Source organism: Euphorbia lathyris, chromosome 1 (assembly GCF_963576675.1).
Source record: "Euphorbia lathyris chromosome 1, ddEupLath1.1, whole genome shotgun sequence".
NCBI lineage: Eukaryota > Viridiplantae > Streptophyta > Magnoliopsida > Malpighiales > Euphorbiaceae > Euphorbia > Euphorbia lathyris.
The window spans coordinates 80,780,831-80,786,222 of NC_088910.1; the positions used below are offsets into that span (position 1 = coordinate 80,780,831).

Below are 5,392 nucleotides of genomic sequence, written 5' to 3' on the forward strand. Positions count from 1 at the left end.
TCGACCGACCGGTCTGGTCCGGTTCTAACAACATTGGTTAAAATTATGTTAAAATTTTATTGCTATTAATGGTTACACATATTAGCAACTATGCATTTCCTGCACACTCAAACATAAACACACCCACATCACATACAACTTAGCTCACCAGATTATTTCTCTTTTCTGTTATGCTGTTGACAGCTCATCAACAGCTTGTAACAACTTTTGGCTTCTCTTCTTTTACTTTCCCTTTCTGTATAAATGGTTCCTAAATGAGTCATTCTCTGTAATCTTTTCTGTAATTCTAGCTGAAGTCAATAAGATTCGTTCCATATTTCCACATGGTATCAGAGCTTCACTAAATCTATTGAGAATCCAGTAACAATGCAGCAAAGAAGATGAGCGAATGAAATCAACGTTAGTGATCCAATTGCAAATGAAGTCGAGATGGCGAATGATAATGTAAATCCTTTCGCGGTCTAGACAACTCCATCTTTCTCTTCCGCAGAGAATCCAGGTTTTGTGCTCATCAATATTCAACTTACCAGCACAAACTACCTATCATGGAGTAGTGCTATGACCCGAGTATTGACTGCCAAATAAATACTTAGATTCATCCTCGATGATGCAGAGATACTGCTCGCAGGAACTCCAACATTTCGAAAATGGAAGAAATACGACTACCTGGTCTCTTCCTGGATCGTCAATACAGTTTCAAAGGAAGTCGCTAAAGGCTTCTTAATTATCGCTTCCGCTAGGGATCTGTGGAAAGAGCTAGGGAAAAGATTCGGTGCCAATAATCGTCCAATGTTGTACAAATTGAAGAGAGAAATCAGCTTATTTCAGCAAGGTAATCTCTCAATCATGATCTATTTCAACAAATTGAATCGGTATTGGGATGAACTGTCTATGTTGCGTCCAATCCCTAAATTCCATTGTGATGATATACGCACTTGTACCTGTTAAGCTTTTAAGAGAATGGCTGATATGACAGAAGGAGATCGATAGTTACAATTTCTTATGGGCTTAAACGATCAATATGATCATGTTAGAGGCTAAATTTTGCTAATGGATCCTTTTCCAGATATTAATAAAGCTTTTTCTATGATACTTAGAATTAAGAAGCAAAATGAAGTTTCATGTGATCAAAGTGTTGAGATTGCCAATTTTAGCAAGGCTCCACCATTGAAGCAATTTGACAACAAATATAAGTCTAAGGTCAAAAAGGACAATGAAGATAAATTTTGTGATCACTGCAACTGTTCTGGACACACTAAAGCTACTTGTTTCAAGCTCATGGGTTATCCGGAGTGGTGGAAAGATCCAAAGGGCAAAAACAAGAAAGCTTCAGGCAAAGGAGCTAAAACTAATGTAGTTTCCACATGATATAATCCTAGTGAAAATACTTATTCTGATGATGACTTCAATCCTCGAGATATGAAGAAAATGGTGCATGAAATGTATAAAATGATAAAAGGGAAGAATACTTCCTCTAGCAGTTTAAAATCTCCTTTACAAAACTTCAACACTTTTGCAGGTTTTTCTGTTTTTTTAGGAAATGTGAAATTGATCACAGATTTTGAGGCTTCTTCTACAGATTACTGGATTGTGGATAGTGGAGCAACCACACATATGTTTTCAAATGCAAACTGGATTACTGAACTAACCCCTTTATCACAATGTTAGTCAGTTTCACTTCATAATGGTTCTTCTCAGATTGTGAAATACACATGCACAATACATTTACATCCTCATTTGACACTTACAAATGTCTTGTACTTACATGGTTTCAAGTACAATTTATTATCTGTAGGTCAATTACTCAAACAAACTGGGGTTGAGATATCCTTTTCTACAAATTGTTGTTATTTGTATCTCATTTCTTCTCACCAGTTGATAAATGTAACCTGGTTGGTGGATGTTCTGTACTTACTTGACGGGCCCTCATTTTCTTCTTCTGTACTTGCAAGAGTTCAGAAATGCAACCTAACCACAAATAATCCAACTACCACAACAAATATTTGGCATCTTAGGCTGGGCCATGCCTCTTTTGATGCTCTCAGTCACATAGAACCTATTGACATTATTTGTAGCTCAGCAGATTGTGAAACATGCCCCAGTGCCAAGATGCACAGATTCTCCTTTCACCATAGTGAGATTAAGACTACATGCATCTTTCAATTGTTACATGTAGATGTCTGGGGGCCCTATCAGGTGCCTACTCATATGGTGCTTGTTTTTTTCATACTTTGGTGGATGATTACAACATGGTTACTTGGATTGTTTTGTTGAAATCCAAAACTGAGGTGTTCAAGGCCCTTGAAACTTTCTTCAAAATTGTAGCTACACAGTTTTAAACACCAGTGCAGAAGTTGAGGAGTGATAATGGTGGGGAATTTGTTAATAAGACTTGTGTAGAACTTTTCAGGGTCAATGGCATTTTGCACCAAACCACATGTTCCTATACCCCCATAATAAAATGGTATAGTGGAGAGAAAACATAGGCACTTGTTGGAAATCACTTGGGCTCTTATGTTTCATGTTGCATTGCCTTTTGCTTTTTGGGGAGAGCTATGTTGCTAGATGCTTCTATCATTAATGTCTTACCAAGCCGCATTCTACATGTTAAGCCCAAAATATACCTAAAATATCATTAATATTTACATCAGTTTTGCTACGAATTCATGCTATTTATACCTGTTTAGAATACTTTTACTTTCGAATATGTTTCTTTCTTGTAAGGTACCTAAATATTTGGTAAAATCCAAATAGGAACGAAAAGAGGTTAAAAACAGAATAAAAACCCTACAAAAGGAGTCAAAGACGACGAAGATCAAACACGCCAAAAAGAGGACGAGGACGAGGACGAAGTCAAAGACAACGGAAATTACTCCGTGTCGCGACCGAGAATCCTCCATTCTCAGTCGCGACACGTGTTGCCATCTTCTCCCCTTGACATTTCAAAGGCTAAAATATTTGCTTCCCCATTCTCGGCCGAGAATTTACATTCTCGACAAGTTCAGAAATTCCTGGAGAGCTATTCATACACATTCGTTTTCGACGAAATGCGTTCGTTCGGGTGGATAGAAACGTCTCTTCGCTGAGGATACGACCCTTCACAACGGACACGACACTTCAATCACGACTTTTCAACATCTATAAATAAAGAGTTGATGGAGAGTTGGAGATATAGAAAATTGAGGAGAAGATTAGCATAGAATTAATGCAGGAATTCTGAGTCAAGCGATTCAGAGTTAGAAGTTCGATTCTGTAAAAAGCAATATGATGTACACACATTGTTTATCAAATAATTACAAACACAGTAGCATTTAGATTTGTTCATATTAGTTTACATTTTGGTAGTAGCCGACCGTATCTCTATTACGAAATTACAGCGAGAAGATTTAGTAGAGGATCCGCCCCGGAGTCTGACAAACTCTAACGAAACCCAAGGAAAGGATTGACAACCCGTTCACTTGCAAGTCGTCGAAAGTTTCCATGCTTCTTGTTCTCTATAAACTTGTATCAAATTCATATTTCATCTAATAAAGTTCATTCTATTCGATAGATTTTTATGTAGCACTTTGGTAAATGATCCGAAGTGAGTTCTGGTGTTTTCATTAAAACGTAGTTGAATTCAAAATCTTTACAAGGAAACTTTGTTGAACACTTAGGCAAATTGATATCATCAGTAGAGTATCAATTTGGTTAAGGTAGCAATCTAACCCGACCGTAGGAGGATTGACTGCAGTTCAAAGCCTTAAAATTAGAGGAATCGACGTTTATTTCATTGTTATAATTTATACAAAGTTTAAAGTTGTTTTCTTTGCTTAATGCAAACGAATACATTTGTTTACTTTTCTAAAGAGCTAAACGTTTCTGTTTTGTAAATTTATCCTTAAATCAGAAGTGATTTCTAAACATTCGTTATACTCTAATCTAATTCTTACTCTAGCAATTTCAAAACCAAATCCAATTAAACGATTTTCCATATTATAAACCTTAAAAGTAAATCTAACTGATTCAAAATAATTTTTTGTTAAAAAGCGTTCCCTATGGGATCGATATCTTTTATTACTACAAGCGTATACCATGCACTTGCAGAAATCGCTCAATAAGTTTTTGGCGCCGTTGCCAGGGAACGCCAAAATTTTTGACAAAAATTTAGATTTTTCATATTTTAATTCGAATCTAGGTTTATTTATACTTATTCAAACTTTTATATTTTATTTATTTCAAATTACTAACATATTTATTTTTTAAAATTCTGTTTTGAAGGTAGTTTCGGTTCGTGCGAAATTTCAAGTTAATGCGCAGTTCTCGAAGTTCAGGCATTCCACCAAAACCGCTAGACCCAGAAATTGAAAAAACGGTTAAAAAGAACAAGAAAGAAAAGAAAAACAAAAACAAGACTCCAATAAAAACCAGAGTTACTGAGCCAGAAATTATGGCTACACGTATAGATTACGCTAGGCCAGGAGTGGACGGTGTAACAAACAGCATAGTTAGACCCCAAATAAATGCAAACCAATTTGAAATTAAGCCAGCATTGCTTAATATGTTGCAAAATAACGTAACATTTTTCGGGTTGCCTAACGAAAATCCTAACACCCATTTGACAAATTTCTTAGAAATTTGTGACACTTTTAAAATAACAGATGTGACTGCGGAAGCAATCAAACTTCGCCTTTTTCCTTTTACTTTGAAGGATCGAGCTAAAGAATGGTTAACTTCTATGCCAGCCGCAACATTTGAAACTTGGGAGCAATTAGCCCAAGCATTTTTATCAAAATATTTTCCTTTAGCAAAAACCGCAAGAGTCATAAAAGAGTTAACATCTTTTTCTCAAAATGATAATGAAACTCTTTATGAGGCTTGGGAATGTTTTAAAGAACTCCAACGTTTATGCCCACACCACCAACTGCCCGATGAACTTTTAATGCAAGCATTTTATAATGGATTGAATCCTACAACTAGAGGTTCATTAGATGCTATGTCTGGAGGGTTATTCATGAAGAAAACATCGGCCCAAGCAAGAGAACTTTTGGAGGAAATGACAATCAACAATAGTATGTGGCCCGCGGAGCGAGGACATATACCAGTGGCGAAACCATCATCCTCAACTACATCATCAGTTAAAGGTATAGTGAATCTTGATCCAGTTGCGATGTTGCAAGCCCAATTTTCTGCCTTATCGCACAAAATTGATAGGTTTATGGCACCGTGCGATTCTAATGGTAAGCCAATCCAAACGGATGTGGATTATGAAGGTATGAGCGAAATTGAACAGGTAAATTTTGTCCAAGGGCAAAACCAAACTAATAACCCTTATTCCAATACATATAATCCTGGATGGAGAAATCATCCTAACTTTAACTGGAGAGATAATAATAATAATACAAATGCTAAT

General features: G+C 36.3%; 1 non-coding gene across 1 annotated transcript; it reads right to left on the reverse strand.

The window, feature by feature from the left end:
- Positions 1 to 4,798: 4,798 nt before the first annotated feature.
- On the reverse strand, positions 4,799 to 4,905 carry LOC136216026 (small nucleolar RNA R71). Its single transcript, XR_010683023.1, has one exon. It is a non-coding gene; the product is annotated as a small nucleolar RNA R71 (small nucleolar RNA).
- Positions 4,906 to 5,392: the final 487 nt, after the last annotated feature.